Source organism: Oryctolagus cuniculus, chromosome 3, assembly GCF_964237555.1.
Source record: "Oryctolagus cuniculus chromosome 3, mOryCun1.1, whole genome shotgun sequence".
Lineage (NCBI taxonomy): Eukaryota > Metazoa > Chordata > Mammalia > Lagomorpha > Leporidae > Oryctolagus > Oryctolagus cuniculus.
The window spans coordinates 97,679,922-97,703,968 of NC_091434.1; the positions used below are offsets into that span (position 1 = coordinate 97,679,922).

Sequence of the window (24,047 nt, forward strand, 5' to 3'; positions counted from 1 at the left end):
AAATAGTTCAATTAAGAAATAGGCAAACAGACATTTTTCACACATGAAAAAATTCTCAGTATCACTAGCCATTGGGGAAATGCAAACAAAACCACAATGAGGTATGATCTCACTCCAGGTTGAATGGCTATTATCAAAAAGTAAAAAACAAACAAACAAGAAAGCCTGCTGGCAAAGATGTGGTGAAAAGTGAATCCTGGCCGGCATCGCAGTTCATTTGGCTAATTCTCCGCCTGTGGCGCCGATACCCCAGGTTCTAGTCCCAGTCAGGGCGCCGGATTCTGTCCCAGTTGTTCCTCTTCCAGTCCAGCTCTCTGGAGTGGCCCGGGAGTGCAGTGGAGTGCTTGGGCTCTGCACCCGCATGGGAGACCAAAAGGAAGCACCTGGGTCTTGGCTTTGGATCGGCGCAGTGCACCCGCCGTAGCAGCCATTTGGGGGGTGAACCAACGGAAGGAAGACCTTTCTCTCTGTCTGTCTCTCTCACTGTCTAACTCTGCTTGTCAAAAAAAAAAAAAAAAAGTGAATCCTAATACACCATTGGTGGGAATGCAAATTAGCATAGCTATTTAGAAATCAGTATGGGGATTCCTCAAAAACCAAAGCAAGATTTAACGTATGACCCAGTTGTACTACTTCTGGGAATATATCCAAAGGAACTGGTCAGTATATGGAAGAGATATGAGCATTTTCATATTTATTATAGCATTATTCACAGTAGCCAACATACGGATTTAACTTAAATGTCAATGGATGAATGAATGAAGAAAATGGGATATATACACACAATGGACTATTACTAAGCCATAAAAATGAAATATTGATACTTACAGAAAAATGAATGGAATTGGAGATAAGTGAAAAAATTCAAACAGAAAGAAAAATACTATGTTTTCTTTCATATTTAGAAACTAATATATATGTATATGTTTTAGCAAAAACAAGTATAGATGCTTTAGTTTTGGTATATAGATGTATATAGATATTTATAAATGTTGTTTTCATGGAATTATATTCCTCATTTTATGATCTTTGTCATGAATGTTACGTTGTATAATATTAATACACCTACCCTTGATTTTAAAGAAAAAGGTGTGGATGTGTATATGTGCATAATATATGCATATGAAGCCAATATGATAAAATGCTAAAATTGTTAAATCTATATGTACTCAGTAAACTCTTGTTTATGCTTTTCTGCATTGTTGGAAATATTTTGAAACAAAAAGACAAAATAAACAAATAATGTAAACTGAAGAAAAAGAATAAACTTCAATTTACATTTGAGGAAACAGAAACAAAATATTGAATGCCAACAAAGTGGTATTATTATTTTATGCTTGATTCAGAATAGAAATGAAATTTGTATTTATTACATTATAACAGTATTAGTCAAGGATGCTTATTGAAATGCTAATTCTGTTGTGTGATTTTATTTCATAATATAGGTTCTGTGATTATATATATTGCCAGAAAGGAATTTCTTAATCACCCACATGGGAGAGCTGGATGGAAGTTCAGGCTTCTGGCTCAGCCTGGCCCTATCCTGACCATTGCAGGCATTTGGGGAGTGTATAGCATATATAGCTTTATATTCATATTAAGACAGAGATATAAATGTATGTAGATATTTACATGTGTATTTAAAATAAATATAATACAGATATATATATAGATATCTATAGATATGGATATAGATAGGTAGGTACATAAATAGATAGATAGATAGATACATAGATAGATAGGTAGATAGATAGATTTCCTGGTTGTGACAATTGATAGGACTTACAAACAATAACACAGATAACACAGTAGTAACAATGAGCAATCTTAGTGTCCTGAGCTTGATTTTCAAATACCATTCCCTGGATACAAAGTTAATTACATGCTGCATCAGTGTCTTTTGTGCTGCAATAACAGAATATCACAGATTGCATAATTTTGTTATGATTTCAAATGCATTTATTCATCTGGAGACTGGAAAGTACAAGATTGAAGGGACTGCCAATGGTGAGAGCCTACTTGTATCTTTCCATGGCAGAAGGGCAAAAAAGATAGGGCAAGGGAGACAAAAGAGTATCAAACTCACACTTTATAAGGAACTCAGCACAACTAAAGTGGCATTAACTCATTCCTAAGGGCAGAACCTTCATGTTTGAACTATCTCTCATTAGGTCCCATTTTCCAACACTGTTGAATTGGGAATTAAGTTTTCAATACACGCTTTTACAGCAACACATTCAATCTAGCAACCAGGGGCCAGCGTTGTGGTACAGTAAGTTAAGCCACCCCCTACAATGCCAGCATCCCTTATAGGCACAGGCTCATGATCCAGTTGTTCCACTTCTGATCCAGCTTCCTGATAATGGGCCTGGGAAAGCAGAGGAAGATGGCCCAAGTGCTGTGGAGAGATCCAGAAGAAGCTCCTGGCTCGTAACTTCAACATGGCCCAGCCCCTGCCATTGCAGCCATTTGGGGAGTGAATCAGTGGACAGGAGATCTCTCTACATATCTCTCCATTTATCCCTCTCTCTGTAACTCTGCATTTCAACTATATATATAGGAAAAGAAAAAAGAAAATTTTAGCAATCAGGAAAAACACAAGATGAGTCTGAATCATTTTTTTAAAGATTTATTTATTTAGTTGAAAGACAGCATGACAGAGAGGGAGAAACAGAGATCTTCCACCCTCTGATTCACTCTCCAAATGGCCACAACAGCCAGAGCTGGACCAGATTGAAGCCAGGAACCAGGAATTCCCTCCAGGTCTTTCAAACAAATGACAGGATCCCAAGTACTTGAGTCATCTTCTGCTGCCTTCCCAGGTACATTAGCAGAAAGCTGGGTCAAAAGTAGAGCAGCTGTGACTTGAATTGGCACTCTGATACAAGATACTGACCTCAGAAGTCATGATTTAGCCCACTGTGCTAAAATGCCAGCCCATCCTGAATCACATTTGCTATGATAGAAAACAGAAGTCCTCTAAGAGCTGCTCTAAGAGTTGCTCTAAGAGCAACAAGAAATCATCAAAAGGACACAACTCCAGGGGCTCCCACTGGACAAATGTGAGCATCAAAATAAAGATAATGTTGGATTAGGGTGTGAACCTCTTTGGAGGCCATGTTCAGCTTACCACAGTGCCTCAAACATTTCTTATAATCATCATATTTGGAGAACGTTACAATGTATGCCCTTTACCAAATAATCTCCCATAAAGTTTAAATAAGATTGATTCTAGTTACATCGGTCAGTTACCTCACAAGGAGTATGCAAAGAAAGATTAGCAGGGAGTGTTTAAAAGGAGAGCAAGATTGAGGGAACTCACACAGATTAAAGAAATTCTCCTAGAGGAGTAATAGTCACAAGCCCTGAACCTGGATGATCAAGAAAAAGAAGGGGTATGAAGAAGCCCTTGCTTCACAAATGTTCTACATGAAATGGTAGAAAGGAATAGATCCATTGCTGGCCATCAGCCAAGAAAGGAGGAACCAGGGGAATAAGTAGTTCTTTACCTCTATTCCCATTGCTATACATTGGCTGAATTCAGCCATAAATCAAGGGACAAGAGAGTCCTTCTGATACAACCCATTGGATTTAGACTCCCAGAAAACAAAGAAGGTCAGAGAAGAGAGAAGAGTGAATAGAGAGGAAGAAGGAACAACCAATAAGATCTTGTTTGCATTTCATCATCCATTCTTTTGTCCAAATGAAACACATGTGCTATTAAGTAGTGTACACACAAAATACAATCTGTTGCCATTTTAAAACAGAATTATGTCCATTCAGCCATATGTCCAAAAAAATCTGAAACATGTAAAATACAAGATGGCAGGGAAGGGAAAGTAGAAGACACAAACATAGTATAAAACGTGGCTGCTGCCTCAGCCCTGTGACAGAGTTGATAACCACAGCCCCCTTCATGTATTACCCCTGCTCCTTTATCTTCTGCCAGTACCTGGGCTGCTCCGGAACTTTGTTAACAAAGGATGCAAGCACTCACTCTCACAAGATCTATTCTTTTAATATTTCCTTATATCCTGAGTTGCTACAATTGCTCAGTGAAATTATGAGTGGACATGGAAGGATCATGAGAGATTCAATTGAATTGTCTCAGTTTTAAATATAATAATCTTCAGAGCTGGCTCTGTGGTAAAGTAAAGCTACTGCTGGGTGCCGGTTCAAGTCCCCGCTGCTGCACTTCCGATCTAGTGCTCTGCTGTGTCGTGAGAAAGCAGTGCAAAATGGCCCAAGCCCTTGGGCCCCTGCACTCACATGGGAGACCCAGAGGAAGCTCCTGTCTCCTGGCTTCAGGTCACTGCAATTTCGGCCACTGTGGCCATCTGGGGAGTGAACCAGTGGATGGAAGACTGTCTCTCTCTCTCTCTCTCTCTCTCTCTCTTATTTTCTCTCTCTCTGGCTCTGCTCTCTGTTACTCTGCCTTTCAAATAAAAAGTAAATCTTTAAAAAATAAATAAATATAATACTCTTTCCCTACTTATGCAGCAAAAACTCAATTTTCCCTGAGTAACCAGGATTAGTCCTCTCTGATAATACAAGGATCACATTCTGAGCCAAAATACCAATCAGGCATCCAAGCTCTGATTTAAAGGAACCATGATCTGGTGGAAGTACTCATTTCATGAGCAGTGGGAGCTCCAAAGCCACCAAGTCCAAGTTTATGAATTTCTCTTTTTTAATATTTATTTATCTATTTGAAAGGCAAGACTAGAGAGAGAGAGGAGAGAGAGAAAGAATCTTTTTTAAAAAAAGATTTATTTATTTATTTGAAAGTCAGAGTTGCACAGAGAGAGGAGAGGCAGAGAGAGAGAGAGGTCTTCCATACTCACTCCCCAATTGGCCGCAATGGCCAGAATTGCGCTGATCCGAAGCCAGGAGTCAGGAGCTTCTTCTGGGTCTCCCACACGGGTGCAGGGGGCCCAAGGACTTGGGCCATTTTCTACTGCTTTCCCAGGCCATCACAGAGAGCTGGACCAGAAGTGGAGCAGCTGAGTCTTGAACTGGCGCCCATATGGGATGCCATCGCCTCAGGCTAGGGCGTTAACCTGTTAACCTATATCCACTATAGGTAAAGGCACAATTATAGATTTGGCACCATAAATTGGCAACTTTTAAGCATGTATCTTTAACATCTTATAGAATAACACTCCCAATTTCACAGAGTTAGAAAATACAGAGGCTTAATCACAATATTTTTATGTCATCACTGCAGGTTACTGTCTCTAGGAACCTGCAACGTGGAAAGTCTTTAATCAAAGTGTTCTAGGTCTGCAGGATAGATAATGTCAAGCAATTGACTATGAGGCCATGAATGCTCACCTAGGCAACTCAAGTCAAATTCCTGTCTGCAAGTCATAGGCTTTTTCCACATATGAGAAGCAAAACCTTAGTAAGCTGCACATACATGTTCATCTCTAGGGATTCCATGGTCAATGAATCATTGCCACAAATCCCTGTAGATCAAACACTCTGATTACCCTTGCTGCTTATTAAGTCATTTGTGCTCATCTTGTCTCTGGTGGTTTAGCAGTGACATGGAGCCTCTACCATTCTGTGATTCCATTATTCCATTGAAATCCAGGAGTCCAGTACCAACACATTATCTCCTACTATTTTCTCCACCCTGCAAAGAACAGCTACAATAGATATGGGTGTACTTCCTTACCAATTCACATCTTAATGCTCAGGTGAAGAGAATGTCATCTCAGGGTAATGTTCAGTGTGTGGTGGAGTCGATTTCATGTAAGCATTCACTCTAACATTCCCACTTTACTGAGCCTTTGGACTCGGTCCACTACAATAGTACAAGGAGGCTCCAGCATTTCTTTTCCATTAACCCTAGATCACCATTGAGTCTGAACTTGAATTCACTGTATTTACATCATTCCAAGATGGTTAATATAACACATTAAATCCCAAAACCCAAGTAAAAGCAACTATGTAGATAAATTTGGACCTAATTGTACTTATTTTTTGGTTTAATACGTTTAGAGGCTACTCATATATGCTACACAGATTCTTACTAATACAATTAGGCAAAGTCCTGAAACTCTTTGAAGTGCAGTCTGTTTCCCTCATAACCAAACACTTCTCTGCCCATGCTCTCATATATACCTCATACTACAGCTGACTGACTATGTGATCTTTGGAAAGTCATTCCACATATATGAGCTTCATCTTTATAATGAAGGTGAAAATATCTACTTCTTAGGGTTGGTACATGGACTAAAAAGGACATAACTAGAAAGCCACTAGCATAAATCCTTAGGACATAGAAAGTACACAAAATGTTGTAGCATTTTTCCTCCCTTAAGAACCAACCTTGAACCACATCTCCAAATACAAGGAAAAAATAAAAATTCTAAAAATCAACAAAAAATTAAACCAATGTAAGTTGCAAAATTCCTTTGTACTTAGAGCTAAGTAAATCTGAAATATTACAAAAGCATTTCAGTTTAATTTAGACTATGTCACATGCATTACACACATGGAAATACACATTGTGGATTTAAATATTAAGCCAAAGTTTGAATCTGTGTAACTGTCCTTGAAGGAGTTTATTCTCCTTCAAGCATGTATGTCTGAAGAAAAACATCCATAGGATTTCCAGATTTACCAGTAAAAGACAAATGCATCATAAATTGATATTTTAATGGGTCATGGGTGGGACTGATGCTGAGCCTTGAGTATACTTAACAGGTTTTGTTTTTCATGAAGGCCTTCATTTCCATTGACATTGGCAATCGGATTATGAAGCTTAGCTCCAGTGGGACAATTATGTCAAATTCAACTTGGGAGGGTGAAAGTGTTCAGTAGAGAGCAGTTGTCCTTGTTCAGAAGGAAAAAGCACAAAAGGATTAATGATTACTTACAAAACTCATCCTACTTGGGGAATGATAAAGTTCTTACAGAGGAATAGTAATAAAATCATATTAGAAACCTATTTTCCACCTTGTATAGCAGAAATAAATGGAAGAACAAGAATGTACCCTAGAAAATTTATTTATTTACTAATGCATTTTATTCTATTACTTAGTAAAAAAGTACAAACATACTGCTTTTCCACATGTTTTAATTTATACTAATACTTTCACCAATTATATTGTTGGGGAACACCCTTTTAAAAGCTGATGCATTTAGGATAAGCATACCATGTACTTACTTGTGATGCCAATGCCAATTCCTTAAAAACCTACATTTGGGGATGTGACCATATGCATATATTGCAGAGATTGTATCCATTTTCTGGGAAGTAACTTTCTTAATAGCAAAATGGTACAATGTAAAAACAGACAGGCAAGAATCATCTATTAGAATTCTATTAGTTCCAAATACTTCTCTAATGTGTAAAATTAAGACACAAAATAAACATTCCATGATGTGCTTCAGAAATGTACCAGATGTATTTCTCCATTCTTGTGGGAACTTGTGGATTAACCTTCCCACATGAGAAATCTCTATGCAGGAAGATGGTTTCCTCCTGCGTTTTCCACAAACACTGTTGTAATTTTAAGGATGTCATGAGAAATTTTCAAGAATCTGAGAGACATTCTGGTCACTCATTGGAATCGTGCATGCATAATCGTGCATGCATATAATGCAACGAACAGAACAGGGATCACAATATTTGCTTCAGACAGTGAGATCTAACATAATTATAACACTTTGTGAGAGGACCAGGAGCTTGTTTCTCTTTTCCAGTCATTAGAACTCATAGTACAGCCCATTCATTGAGTCAAACTTCAGAATAGAAAGACATAGCCATTAGCTACAGATAGCAATGTTGATTTAACAGTGTTGGAGATTGCAACATCATATTCTGACACTGCCAAAGAAAGGGAGGAGCTGGAGAAATCTAAAACTGGGTTCTCCTCTTAAGAGAATCTTAAGCTCTGCCATTCTGTTTGCTCTGAGTAACAACAAACCATTGTCTTTGTATTTTATTCCCCTCATAGGCCTGGTGAAACCAGAAGCAGGAAAATAATTATCTCTGAGCAAGAAACTGAATTGTTTTTATAACCCAAGTTTCTATTTAGTACAAGGAGAAACCTATTTTTTTTTCTTTCTTTCTTTTTTTTTTTTTTAAACTTTTATTTAATGCATATAAATTTCCAAAGTACGACTTATGGATTACAATGGCTTTCCCCCCATACCGTCCCTCCCACCCACAACCCTCCCCTTTCCCACTCCCTCTCCCCTTCCATTCACATCAAGATTCATTTTCGATTATCTTAATATACAGAAGATCAGCTTCGTATACATTAAGTATGGATTTCAACAGTTTGCTCCCACACAGAAACATAAAGTGAAAAATAATAGATGATTTTTTAAAATGATGATGAAATCAGAGCAGACCTATTGTCATGTTTAATCCCAGTGAGAGTCAAGTTGGGAATTGATAATTTCTTTTTTTTTTTTTTTTTTTTTTTTACAGAGGATCAGTTTAGTATGCATTAAGTAAGGATTTCAACAGTTTGCACCCCCATAGAAACACAAAGTGAAATATATTGTTTGAGTACTCGTTATAGCATTAAATCTCAATGTACAGCACATTAAGGATAGAGATCCTACATGAGGAGTAAGTGCACAGTGACTCCTGTTGTTGACTTTACCAATTGACACTCCTGTCTATGGCATCAGTAATCTCCCTATGCTCCAGTCATGAGTTTCCAAGGCTATGGAAGCCCTCTGAGTTCTCCGATTCTTATCTTGTTTAGACAAGCTCATAGTCAAAGTGGAGGTTCTCTCCTCCCTTCAGAGAAAGGTACCTCCTTCTTTGATGACCTGTTCTTTCCACTGGGATCTCACTCGCAGAGATCTTTTGCCAGAGTGTCTTGGCTTTCCATGCCTGAAATACTCTCATGAGCTTTTCAGCCAGCTCCGAATGCCTTTAGGGCTGATTCTGAGGCCAGAGTGCTATTTAGGACATCTGCCATTCTATGAGTCTGCTGAGTATCTCACTTCCCATGTTGGATCACTCTCCCCTTTATTTACTCCATCAGTTAGCATTAGCAGGTACTAGACTTGTCTATGTGCTCCCTTTGACTCCCAGTCCCTTCACCATGACCAACTGTGAACTGAAACTGATCACCTGGAACAGTGAGATGGCATTGGTACATGCCACCTCGATGGGATTGAATTGGAATCCCCTGGTATGCTTCCAACTCCACCACTTGGGGCAAGTCAGCCTGAGCATGTCCCAAATTATACATCTCTTCCCTCTCCCATTCCCACCACCATGTTCAACAGGGATCACATTTCAGTTAATTTTCAACACTTAAGAATAACTGTGCATCAATTACAGATCTAAACCAGTCATATTAAGTAGAACATGGTCACCAAGAGGGAAACCTGTTGGAGTGAGGTGGACACTATGGGAAATGGTGGCTTGATCAGCATAGCCCTGACTGTTAATGAACAACTAAATACATTATCCCTCTTAGTAGTTTTTTTTATATGTTCTACTTAATATGACTGGTTTAGATCTGTAATTGATGCACAGTTATTCTTAAGAGAAACCTATTTTTAAATTAACTTTCTCTTAAAAAGTAATGATTGAATTGAGGTGGAGAAACCCTTTATGAACTTGAAAATATAAAAATCTCAATTTTATAAAACCCCAAATTAGGGGGAAAAAAAAGTGTAGGGGCCAGTGCTGTGGCTGATTTGAGTCCTGGCTTGCTCCACTTCCAATCCAGCTCTCTGTTAATGTGCCTGGGAAGGCAGTGCAAAATGGCCTGGGTCCTGGGGCCCTTGCACCCACTTGGGAGACCCAGGGGAAGCTCTAGGTTCCTGGCTTCAAATCAGCCCAGCTTTGACCATTGTAGAAATTTGGGGCATAAAACAGCAAATGGAAGACCAATCACTCTCTCTCTCTCTCCCTCTGCCTCTATCTAACTCTGCTTTTAGATAAATCTTAAAAAAAAAAGAAAAAAGTTTATAGAATTTTTAATAAATACTAATAATTCACTTCAGATGTTTCTTTTTTTAATTTGTTTTTCCCAAATATGCTACAAAAATATATCAAGGAGTAAAAAAATTGCTGAGTATATGTAAAAGACAGTACTCGGTAAAAGCAGTCAATGACTCATTCCAAGTCATTACTCTGGGCTTACACCTTTCAGTTATCAAGAAGTGTAGGTTATATAACTATTATTTGAATGATCAGATGGATTTATAGATGGAATATTCAGTTATACTGAAATATAACTGATCTAATCATGAATTGGGATTGTCCATTAATGTGAAAAAAAAAAAAAACTTCAGTCTGTATATGACGAGTTTAGTGGCAATCCTACAGATATGTCTATTATCAGAGATGACCAAAACTAAAAAAAAAAAAAAAAAAATTAAAGTGTGGCCAAATTATCTCTGTGATCTTCACTTTAGAATACTTCTTAAAGAAATAAAAAATCAATTAAACAATTTTAATTATGAGCATTTTTTAAATCTCAATAGTAAAGAAACCAAATCATATACACCTTGAAAGCAGCTTTAACTTCTCCAATCAATTGTACAAAATAGTTGTTACTCTTTTATCACCTCCACCTCAGCCATCAATGCAGTGCACTCTCTTTTGCAGGCCTTCTTCCACACATGCATACACACACACACACTAGGTGGAAGCAGCTCCCACTGAGGTCGACTGATGATAAAAATGATACTTAATTTAAAAGACATATTTTTAGTCCTCATCTTACTTGATCTCCAAAAACTCACAGGACACTCTTTCATACACCCTTCTTCAAATACTGTCTTTCCTTGGCTTCCATAGTATGTCACTTACCTGCTTACTTGCTTCCCTTCTGCTGTGGCCACTCTTCTCTGCTGGTGCATTCTCTTCTCCCTTCTCACTTATTAATGGTAAGTCACCTTCTCCTCTTTACATATTCTCATTCTAGACAATCTCTTTGAAGTTCATTGTTATGGTTTAAATATGTTCTCCAAATTTCATGTTTTAGAAATTTAATCCCCCCAATCACATGCTAATGGTGTTTGAGAGATAAGAATTAAGAGGTGATGAGTCATGAGGACTGTGCTCTCATAAATGGATTAATTGATTCATGATTCATGTGGTATCCCAGGAGTGGCTTTGCCATTAAAGCAAGTCTCTGGCACACTTACTCTGTCTTGCCTTGTTATAATGCCGCAAGAAAACCCTCATCAGAAGCCAAGCAAAAGGTGTCTCCATGCTCTTAGACTTCCCAGCATCCAAAACCAAGAGCAAACTAAATTCTTACTCTTTATAAACTACCTTGGTACCAGGCAAAACAGAAAACAGACAAGAAATCCATGCAACTTTTTTGAAGATGAACCACAAACTTCTCCAGTGTGGATCTCCTATTTCAGGTCACCAACTGCCTGGGTGTGTTCATTTGGCTGTCTTGCTGAATTACATATTTAAGATATTCAGAATTGCTCTCTATTCTTTCTTATAAGATTTTATTTTTATTTGTGATGGAGAGAGTGGGATGAGAGGTTTACTGCTCAAATGGCAACAATGGCCAAGGCTGAGCCAGGCTGAAGCCAGGAGCCCAGAACTCCATCTGGGTCTCCCACATGGGTAGCAGGGACCCAAGTATTTGGCCATAATCTGTCTCTTTCCCAGGCACACCAGCAGGAAGCTGGATCAGAACCAGAGCAGCCAATATTCAAATTGGCACTCCAATAAAGGATGCCAGTGTCACAGGCAGCAACTTAACCTGCTGTAAAACAAGGTCAGTCTCTGTAGCTCTTTATTCTAAATTCAGTTTCTTCCTAATGTTTTCTGATGACAACACCCTGATAAAGTTAAGAATTATTTTTATATTTTTCTTCACCAACTCTTCCCAATATAACCAATCCATCAGAAATTCCTACAAAATTTCCTTCTTATTTTTTGGTGAATTCATCGACCTCAGTCCATCTCAGCAGCCACTACCATCATTCAAGTCACCATTATGTCTTGTATGGACATTAAAATAGTCACATACCTGAATTTCCCATTTGTGCACTTTTATTTTCCACTTTGAGAATAAGAGAAACAAAGACAGAAAGAGAGGAAGACAAACTGATAGGTACAATGAGCTCACATCACTTGTTGACTCCTCACATGCCCAGAGGTGGGAGCCAGGAACTGAATCCATGTCTTCTACACTGGTGTTGGGTGCAGGAACCCACCACTTGCTGCCTCCCAGAGTATGCTTTAGAAGGAAGCTGGAGTCTGGACTGGAACCCAGGCACTCCAATGTGGAACACAGACATCTAAACCAACATTTTAACCAAGAAACTAAATACTTAACCTTCCAGTTCTATCCTTGCCCCATTCAAATAAAAGCCAAAGTAACTTAAACAAGTAAATAAATAAATAAAGTTGCTTACATCCCACCCAGAGCATAAGACTTTTCAGCAGTTTCCAGCCACTAACACAAATGATCCTAGTAACTTCTCCTCAGCATGTCTCCTACCATATCACCCGCCTCAGGCAACCTACCTTTTTTTTTCACTTCCTCTAACATGCCATGTCTTGCCTGCCTCTCTTGGTTTTTTCCATCTTACTTCAGTCAATTCTTCCTGCAGATTTAAGCTTCAGTGGCCATTCCTCAGAGAAGCATTCCATGTATTATTGACTGGCTCAAATTCTCCATGACATGATTGCATAACATGCCTGTACCTTTAATTTGTAGAACTTATCACAGTTATGAAAATTATCCATGTGGTCATCAAATTCATATAAGCAAGTGGTAAATTTCATGAGGACAGTAAAGAGTCTATTTTATTCCCCATGGTGGTCCCTGTTTCTGTTGTAAGTGCCAAGGCAATATCATAGAATGAAAGACTGATATATTCCAGAAATTCTTCTGAAATGAAAACAGATACCAAAAAATATTGATCAGCCAAAGAACAACTACTTAAATGACAATAGAACCTGGCATTCACTGTAAGGTTGATGATGACTGAAATGAAGATAAGAATAATGATTGTGCTTAGGATACCAGTGATGTGAGCAAAACCTCAGTGGACTTTATCTGGCAGCTGGACAAAGTGCCAGTGTAGTCTTCATAATAACAGTAAAAGTAAATATTCCTGTAATCTTGTTAGGAGGACACTGCAATTCAGAGATGAACATGATTTGTGTGATTATTGTCATTAAAATTTGATGACTCAAGCACATCACTGTTATTTTTATTTATGAGGTAGGGGTGTATCTAACTCTTTTTACACTCTGATAATGCCTAACTTTCCATATATTGTGTCCTAGGAGGGAAGTGTTGAAGTTTTTGACAACAAGCCTATTAATAAACATTTCTGATCATTTAAGTACATTGTGGCTCACCATCAGTAACTTGAATTTTGTTCTTTGATATTGTAAAAATATTAATGTAGAATGTAGTGTATCCAGAAAGCTAAAATAGTCAATGCCTTTTTTTTTTTTTTTTTGCTTACCACAAGGTACTCTAAAAACTGACTCACTTCTTGCTCAGATTAAACAAAAAAAAAGATTTAACTTCTTACTACATTAAAAATAGAAATTCTATTCCAGGTATGCAAAGTAGAACTGTCCTAACTGATCTTCTAGAAAGGAAAGTTGAATTTATTGTGAGTTATTTTCCATGTCTCTAATAAATGTTTTTGCGGTAGTTCTTCCAAAACAAACTGTAGGAATGTAACTGTAAGACACACTGTGACAATATAACCCATACCAACAAAACAAATAACCACAAACAGTAATTATTCCTTTCTTATATTTTCACTTGTATGGACATCTTACCACTTTCTGTGGCATAGCTACTGTGTAGCAAAGTTCAATAAGTACTAGTAAAATGAAACTATGACTTCTTGATATAAAATGAACCCCAATGAATGTTGAATTCCTCAAGCATCAGAAAAGGTTTGCCCAACACTGGTCAACAGTACATGGTAATAATAAACAGTTTCTCAAAGACATTAGACTCAGCACCCTCTTGATGCTCCCAGAACTTATTGGATATAAATTATCTTATATGAACCTTCTGTCATCTAAATTTCCAGAATATGTAATTTACAATATAGACTATTTGGATAAACCTGTGAAAATGACAGCTGATCCTGTTTTAAGAAACTTGTCACTCCATCTCATAAGAAGTCATGTAATTCTGAGACCTAATGATGGTTTTCCAACTGTTTTCCAGCATATTTTTACATTGCATGCATTTTCACTTCCAGCCATGAATCCAGTACTTAACACGACAGAAAATTAATAATTCAGCTGAACATGTTTAACCAGGTAATGCAATCACATGCTAACTCCGTGGATGAATGAGCTTTATATTATGTTCTAGACAAAGATTTTAAGTCATGAGAATCCTATGACCAAGGCAACTGGGATTGTAAGACACCAAGGAATTCCATAGGTGTACACCTCTAAAGTGTTTTTTTCTCTATATTTGCATAAAATGGGGGGAGGGAAGAGTTTGGGGAGGGAGGCTGGCAAGCTGACACTCCATGCGTAACTTGCTCCATTGTATCTCGTTATTACAGCACATATGGCTTGTACCATACTGATCTGAGAGCCCTCCAACACATAGGAATAAGCAGAAAAAGTGAGGAATTAAGTGTTAACCTTCACTTTGAGTTTCCCAGCTTTGGAGATTCTCTCTAAGTGTATTATTTAAAAGTTGTTAATTTCCTTTTATAACAGTTTTTTTTAATGGAAGAAATTCCTCATAGATGTGTAAAGGAGATGGCCTGGTAGACTGCAAAGGCTCTAAAGATGTATAAATACTTACTGGTGGACTTTTGAAATGCAGAGTATGCAAATACTCATCAAAAACTTTGAAGCACATTATTGACCCAGTCATTATTGAGGCCACTGATTTTATCTTGCACTAATAGAATTTGTCTTTAAAACAAAAAATTTTAGGTAATGTCATTTGTCTAATAGGTTAGAATGATTCTACAAAAGCTACTACAGTTTATGTATACATATTTAGAATATATTTTGGAAATTTGCATTCAAAAGTGCAACAAAAATCTTGTTGCAAGGCTCTTCCCCAGAGCAGACAGAAATCAAACTGCAGTTTAAAACTTAGACATACCAGGGCGCCAGATTCTGTCCCGATTGTTCCTCTTCCAGTCCAGCTCTCTGCTGTGGCCCGGGAGTGCAGTGGAGGATGGCCTAAGTGCTTGGGCCCTGCAGCGGCATGGGAGACCAGGAGAAGCACCTGGCTCCTGGCTTCGGATCAGCACGGTGCGCCGGCCACAGTGCGCTGGCCGTAGCAGCCATTTGGGGAGTGAACGAACGGAGGAAGACCTTTTCTCTCTGTCTTTCTCTCTCTCTCACTGTCCACTCTGCCTATCAAAAACAAACAAAAAAGAAACAAACAAAAAACTTAGACATACATTTAGTGGTCACTGTCATAGGTAGTACCAATGGATGATCTCTAACTTCCTATAATATTAGATTACTAGGCAGCTGTTTCTCCATGACAAAATGACTTATTTTTTTTGTTTTGCTTTGTTTTGTTTTGTTTTGTTTTGTTTTGACAGGCAGAGTTAGACAGTGAGAGAGAGACAGAGAGAAAGGTCTTTCATTGGTTCACTCCCCTAATGGCCGCTGTGGCCAGCACTGCGGAGATCCGAAGCCAGGAGCCAGGTGCTTCCTCCTGGTCTCCCATGGGGTGCAGGGCCCAAGGACTTGGGCCATCCTCCACTGCACTCCTGGCCATAGCAGAGAGCTGGCCTGGAAGCGGGGCAACCGGGACAGAATCCGGTGCCCCAACCGGGACTAGAACCCGGAGTGCCGGTGCTGCAGGCAGAGGATTAGCCAAGTGAGCCACGGTGCCGGCCTACAAAATGATTTCAACTCTTTCCTTCCCTGGAAAAATTCTAACCAGCAAATTCTCTTACCGGACAGCAGTCAGTCATCTTCTGGGATAGTTTCCAGCTTAAAGAACAAGTTTTGACCGTGTGTGACAAGCTCCACAACTTTGAAATGTAAAAACCATCACACATACAATTTCAGGCATTTCATTATATTAGCATGGATGTCAAAAGAAAAATGCATTTTCAACAATTTATTTAGAAGATAAGAGAGATAAAATAATTTTAGTCACCTAGAATAATTTCAGTGGATAAATAAGCCTTATCTAGCTTGGTACATGAACCCTTAAACTTTTTCATTTTTAAAGTATGAGAGAACTTCAAAAAAAAGCCATGGAAATACGGAATTAAATAAGTTGATTTTTGATGGAAAAAAAAATTTAAGTCTATGCATTTAAGAAGGCTATTGATGTGCATAGATTTGAACATTTTTGGACCAAAATAATTTATTTTTAATTCCATTTCTATCTCCATAGTTAAATAAATTTATAACCTTAAATAAATGTATTTCATAATAAAAACCTCTCCCTTTTGCTTTTCATACAGTAACTAAAAATATGTAGTTCAAATACAAAAATATTTTTAGAGTTCTAAGTCTAGAGCAACAACTTTAAATACTGTCATTCAACTATGTGTTTGTCATGTATTCTATATAATATATTTTTCCTAAGTATGTACAGGGATTTTTCAAGGAAATTCAGAGTAGATACTCAAAAGCAAGGAGCAGATTAGGAGCGTGTTTACTCCAGTTATAAATGACCTTGTAAGTGTTTATTAGAGTAAAGTAGTCAACAGTGGGTTATTTAAGGCCAATCTCAATCCGAAATTGTTTCTAGTTGGGTTAAGCCACCAGCTGTGACCCGGCATTCTATATGGACAATGGTTTGAGTGCCAGCTGCTTCACTTCCAAACCATCTCCCTGATAATGTGCCTGGGAAAGCAGCCAAAGATGGCCCAAGTGCTGGAGCCCCAGCACCCATGTGGGAGACTAGGACAGACTTCCAGGATCCTGGCTTCAGCCTTGCTCCGTGGATATTTGGGGAATGAACCAGCAGATGGAAGATCTGTGTGTGTGTGTGTGTGTGTGTGTAATGCAACTCTCTCCTTCTTTCTGTAACTCTGCCTTTCAAATAAGCAAATAATATTTTTAAAAATGTTTCTAGATGTATATTTCATGCATTTCCATATCCAAGTAACATAGGACATAAAGAAGAAATTTGAAGTTGATTCAGAAGTTGTAGTTTTGTCAACAATCCAAAATTTGGTTATAAGTGAAATTGCCCTAAACAAAAATGTATTTCCTGTTTAATAGAGAGAAGTATATTTTAAACACATATCTTGGGGCCAGTGCCGCGACTCAATAGGCTAATCCTCCGCCTGCGGTGCTGGCACCCCGGGTTCTAGTCCCAGTCGGGGCAGTGGATTCTGTCCCGATTGCTCCTCTTCCAGTCCAGCTCTCTGATATGGCCCAGGAGTGCAGTGGAGGATGGCCCAAGTCCTTGGGCCCTGCACCTGCATGGGAGACCAAGAGAAGCACCTGGGTCCTGGCTTCGGATCAGTGCGGGCGCCAGTCGCAGCGCGCCGTCTGCAGCAACCATTGTGGCGTGAACCTACGGAAAAGGAAGACCTTTCTCTCTGTCTCTCTCTCTCACTGTCCACTCTGCCTGTCAAAAAACAAACGAACAAACAAACAAACAAACCACCACATATCTTGGACCTTGCTTTTGAAAGAGGAAAGTATTATATCAGTTTTTAAAAACAATAATTGACTCAGCAAATATATTGGAATCAAATATATATGGGTGAAATTTCCTTGACACCATTTAAAAATAATGAAAGGAAGGAAATACTTGAGATAGAAAGCATTCGGAATATTATTAGAACCAAGCTGTTTTTAAAATAAAGGGAGAGGCTTAATGAGCTTTCAGCATATCATCCCTTTGGATTAACAAACTTTATTAGTAGAGCCTAGTAGGTATATATTCCTCAAATCTAGACTCAAGAAAAAAATCTAGGATTAACAATGGACTACAAACATAGGGTCCTTATGTTTTGGGAATCATGGGAGTATAAGAGATGGGTAGAGAAGGATCTCAGTAAAAGCACCAAACTGTCGTGACACAGTTTTTCTCATGAGTTGATTTGCTCTAGGAAATAATCAGTATGAGTGAAGTCATTTAAACTTCAAATTTATCATCAAATTCTTCCTCTAGTGTTCTGAATTTTTAAACGTACTGAATCTGCTAGACCAGCCTCTAATCATTGGGAAACAGATTAATGAATTTAAAAGATAGTGAGACCAAAATAAAAGGCAGTAACACTTGCATCCTTTTCTGCTCATCATATTCTACAAAATGCTAGCCAACTAAAAACACAGTGTTTGTGAGTGTAGAATCCAAAGGGTTTACCCTTCACCCCTCCCCCCCAAAAAAAGCTGATTTTTAAAAATAGCCAATGAAAGTATACTACCTTCCCAGTACCAAGGATTGATTCTATATTCCTTCATTTAGAATACACATGAATATCAAATATTCCATGCACAAAAGCACTTTGTAGGTCATAAGATATATCCACAATAGTAATTGATTGGGGCAATCCTTAAAAATAATTTTGGCATTTTTATCGCATTATAATATGTTTAATGTCACTAAAATATTTTGAAATAACTGTCTATTGACAAAACAAATGCTGAATATATCCAGAATTCATGAAGAAAAGGCTCGTTATAACTAGGAGAAGAAAATGTACTGAAAAAGAAGAGATTTGAAATATGCCTTAAGAGGAGAAAAGGATTTAGAGAGGCAAAAAGATGGAAAAGCAACTAAGACACAGGGCAAACCATGAAGAACAAGAATCAAAACACAAGATTCAGTTTGTTGTGGAGAGAGATTAACTTGATTAGAGTTAGAGTGCTTTGGGAAACGTTGTGATACACAAGAATGAATAATATGCAAGCAGATAAGTCTTTAAAGCTGAGCAGAAAAGGTAGGAAATAAAGCCACAGAGAGGGATTATCGATTTTGAGATCGAAATGTCATGACGGATTGGACGTATAAGGGTGCTTCAAAAAGTTCATAGGAAAGAAATTAAAAGTGTGAGTTTATATTGGTGTAAAAAAGTTAAAATCCATGCACAGTTTTTTCATATTATGTATTTTCAATATGTTACCAAAAAAATTTGTGCCAAAATGTTTTTGCCGCAAAATAAAATCATACTTTCAACTCCATTTTTCCGCAAATTGTTTAAAGTACCCTCATGTCAGGATTATTCAAGTAGAGACATAAATTCACAGAATGGACTAGAGTTAAGAGATGCTCAAAAAAGGAAAATGAACTAGAATGTTAGTGCACAATTATGAGTAAGGTGGTTAGAAACCAGGATATTATGCCAGCTGTCACCAAAACCAATAGAGCAAGAAACATCTCCAAAGTGTCAAAGGCAATATACTCAACTAATAGAAAGAGATCAAAGCATGTTATAATGAGAAAAACATGATGGACTGTGGACTCAGTTGAAATTTCACTCCACTACTTACTAACAATTCCCTTCACATAATCCCTTCCAAATTCCCATTGCCTCATCTGTAAAATTGGCATAAAAATACTTACGCAAAGAAGCTGTGATAAATAATGGAATAATGTATCTAGCATCTGAAATAAAGAAATAAATAGTAATAGTTTTTAATTATTATTAAAAGTTCATAGATTAACAATATCTGGAATTTTTGTAGTTTCCTATCTTGACAGGAAAGGTTTTTAATGATCTTGTTTTGTTAGAACAAACTGGTATGCTCCAATGGAAGGAACTGAAACATGGGATCCCATTGATGAGTATCTTTAAACATCCCTTGTGAGAAAAGAAAGTCATTTTCTGTTCTTCTTGCTGTTTCTCTTCTTCAAGCCAATGGCTGTGAAGAAAGTGAGAAGTTGGAAGGATGAACCAAACAGATGCAATTTTCAGCACATCTGAACACAGACAAATGAAGAAAATTAAATGTCTAATACTGATTCGCTTTTGCTTCAAGAACCCCAAGTATTCTTGCTGAATGTTTCATGTATTTTTCATAAAGATAATAGATGCTGCTGCTGTTCTGCTGTAGCTCAAATTAAGCTCTTTATTTTCGTGTACTAGAAGTTCACCTACTAGAAAAGCCAAGTTCAAACTTTGCTGTTGGAGAGCCCATATCTCCCATTTTCTAGGTGAATCAATCCTTAAACAACTCAATGCTGATGTTTGCTTTTTTCTTAAAGGTACACGGGTGCACCTCTAAGTCTGTAAGGATACCAGAAACCAATGCAATTGTGTCCCCAGAAATTTAAAAAGTATTAATTTCTCTGTGTCAATACCTATATCAGAAAGATACATTCAAGTTATCGCTTATAAAACTGATTGTTCATTATTCCTTGAACTTGAAGGAGTAGATGAAAGAGAAGAGAATATTGTCTAGAATACTGCCTTAAACTTATTTAGATTCACATAGTTTTTAAATGTTTTAATTCTTTATTCTATTTTTTGCAAGGCAGAGTTACAGAGAGAGGAGAAGAGACAGAGAGATCTTCCAACTGCTGGTTCACTCCCCAAATGGCCAAAATGGCAGCAGCCTGTCAGGCCAAAGCTAAAAGCCTGCAGCTTCTTTTGGGTGTCCCATGTGGGTGGCAGGAACCCAAGCACTTGAGTCATCCTCTGCTCCTTTTCCAGGCACATCAGCAGTGAACTGCATTGGAAGTGGAGCAGCTGGGTCTCAAACCAGTGTCTATATGGGATGCTAACCATAGCAGACAGAGGCTTAATCCTCCATGCCACAACACTAGCCCCTATTTTTTAACATCAAGTTTTTAGGTGCATAATTTAATGAATTATACTTACATAACTACAAACAAACTTTAAATATTTCCATCATCCCATAAGTTCCCTTGAACATTTTCATGACCAATCTCTTCCCTTATTCCCAACCCAAGGCATCCATCACAAGAATATCTGACCCAACAGTATTACATTTTTTGGAATGTCACATAAATGGAATAATACAGTACATTTGCTTTTATATATGCATTTTTTCTTAACAGTAATACTTTTAAGATTCATGCATATTTTTGAATTAATTATTAGTTTGCTTCTATTTCTTTTTCTTGGGCAATGTTTCATTATATTTATCTATCATTGTTTTTACTCTTAGCAGTGGATGGATACTTAGATTGTTTACATATTGGAGAGTTATGAATAAATCACTATAAATATTCACATACAATTTATCATAGACATATGTTTCCATTTCTCTTAGGTAAATGCCTTTGAGTGGAATTTCTATGTCAAATAACAAGCATAAGTTTAATTTTATAGGAAAATTCAAAAATTACATAAGGAAATTCAGAGTAGTAAAACTATTTTACATTCCCAGCAGCAGTGTACAAAACTTCCAGTGGCTCCACATCGTTGTCAGCACTTGCTATTATTTTTTTTCCTTTTTTTAGTTTTAGTATTTCCAATAGGCACAAAGAAATATCTCATTGTGATTCTATTTTGTATTTGCTTATTGACTAATGATATTAAATATTTATTCACATGTTTATTGGTCATAAGTATGCCTTCTTTGTGAGGTGGTAAAATCATTTGCCTGTTATTATGTATTACTATTGAGTTATGAGAGTTCTTATTTATAAGAATTCTTATTACAAGCCCATTACTAAACATGTGGTTTGAAAATATCATTTTCTCATTTGGTGATTCATACTTTAATTTTCTTAACTTTGTTTTTGGAAGAGAAGTTTTTAATTTCGATGAATTCTAAAATATTGTTATTTTATTACTGCTGCTTTCGTGTGTTATCTAAGAGATATTTGCCTTGTCCAAGTTCACCACATTTATCCTATATTTTCTTCTAGAAATCATAGTTTCGAGTTGTGTCTTTAGATGTAGGTTATATATGTACTTAATTTTATCAATGAGGTGAGGAATGGGTCAACAATAATTTCTAGCACTTTATGAGGGATTCCAGCATCACATATTGAAATAACTATCATTTCTCCAATAATTTTATTGACACTACATCTATAAACAATTGTATGAATATATTTCTGAAATTTCCATCATGTTCCTTTGATCCATATAGCTGTCCTTTCACTAGAACCATACTCTTTATTCCTATTGAATTATAGTTGGGTTTTAAATTAAGAAATATGAATTACTCATTCTATCTTATTCAATACTGCTTTGACTATCCTAGGTCCTTTGCTTCTACATACATATACATTTTATTATTCTATTAAATTTTTTTATTTATTTTCATTTTATTTGAAAGGAAGAAAGGCAGACTGAGAACCAAAACCCTCCATCTGCTTGTTCTCTCCCTAAATGCCTGCAACAGCCAGGACTGGACCAGACTGAAGCCAAGAGCAAGGAACTCAATCTAGCTCTCCCACTTGTGTGGTAGGGGACCCAACCACATAACCCATCACTGTTGTCTCCTAGGGAGCACGTTAACAGGAAACTGGATAAAAAAATGGACTCAGGACTCAAAACAGGCACTCCAGTAGTGGACGTGGCTTAACTACTGCACCAAGAGCCCACTCCCGTATCAATTTTAGGAACAAACTGCTGCTTCTAGCTGCCGTTTGCATCCCTGAGTGTGGGAGCTTAATAGCAGCTGGTCTGCCTGAGACCTCCTGAGCACCAACCCTAGACCCCAGTGCAGCCGTATTTTGGCTCAGACAAGATGAAAGAAACTATCATGAACCAGGAAAAACTTGCCAAACTGCAGGCAAAAGTGTGCATGGGTGGGAAAGGAACCGCTCACAGAAAGAAGGTGGTTCACAGAACAGAGACAGTTGATGATAAAAAGCTTCAGTTGTCCTTAAAGAAATTAGTGATAAATGCTTCTGGTATTGAAGAGGTAAATTTGTTTACAAACCTAGGAACACTGAACCATTTTAACAACCCTAAAGGTCGGGCTTCTGAGGCAGCCAACACTGTTACAGGTCGTGCTGAGACAAAGCAGCCAACAGAAACGCTCCCCAGCATCTTCAGCCAGCGTGGTGCAGACAGCCTGAGTAGTCTGAGCGGGCTGGCTGAAGCTCTACCAGTGCAGAGGATGAAGAAGCACCACTTGCTACTGGAGAGGCTGATGATGTTGAAGTTCCAGATCTTGTGGAGAATTTTGATGAGGCCCTGAAGAATGAGGCAGACTGAATGGAGTCAACTTCTGAAGGAAGTAAAACTTGAAAAAGTTACTGGGAACTGCTATTTTATATTATGACTACTTTTTAAAATTGTTTTGTTGATGGGGTCAGTGCTGTGTCGTAGTAGGTTAAGCCTCTGTCTGTGGTGCCAGCAACCCATATGGATGCCTGTTCCAGTCCTGACTGCTCCATTTCTGATCCAGCTCTCCGCTGTGGTCTGGGAAAGCAGGAGAAGATGGCCCAAGTCCTTGGGCCCCTGCACCCACGTGGGGGACCTGGGAGAAGCTCCTGGCTCCTGGCTTCAGATTGTCCCACTTCTGGCTGTTGCTGCCATTTGGGAAGTGAACCAGGGGATGGAAGACCTCTCTCTCTCTGTATCTCTGTCTCTTATCTGTGGCTCTGCCTCTCAAATAAATGGATAAGTCTTTTTAAAAGAAATCATTTTGTTTATGATCTGATAAAATCTAGATTTCTAATTTAAGCTCAAGCCCCTTAGTAAAGCTCTGTTCAGTTTTTTCTTATACACAAGTCATTCTTAGCAGCTAATTAAGCTGAATAAGCCTGGAAATAAGGTTTGGAAGTGTGGGGGAGCAAGAACTCAAACCAGTATGTGGTACAGCTGTCCCGAGCGTGAATTAACCTGCTGCACCAATATGCTTGCCCCACAAGCTAGTTTTACCATAGATACTCTTTCCTGAGAGTTTTAGAATGAATACATGTTGAATTTAGTCAAATACTTTACTTCTTCTGCACCTATTGAGATGATCATATTGCTTCTACTATTCCAGCTATTGTTACGGTAAACTATATTAATTGATTCTTCAAGAGTTAAAATAAACTTGCTTTTACTGGATTTAATTTCCAAGTTTTGTTTAAGCTTTGTATGCCCATGTTGATCAAGGATCTACTCTGTAATTTTGTTTTCTTGCTTTTTTTATTTTTTTCAATGTATTACTTTCAGGAAAATGTTGTCCTCAAAAATAAGTTGGGAAATTTTCCTCCTCTTTTATTTTCTCA

The 24,047-nt window shown here is 37.7% G+C and overlaps 1 pseudogene; it reads left to right on the forward strand.

Moving 5' to 3' along the window:
- The first annotated feature begins 22,567 nt into the window (after positions 1–22,567).
- Positions 22,568–23,040, forward strand: LOC100355787 (transcription factor BTF3 pseudogene; annotated as a pseudogene).
- Positions 23,041–24,047: the final 1,007 nt, after the last annotated feature.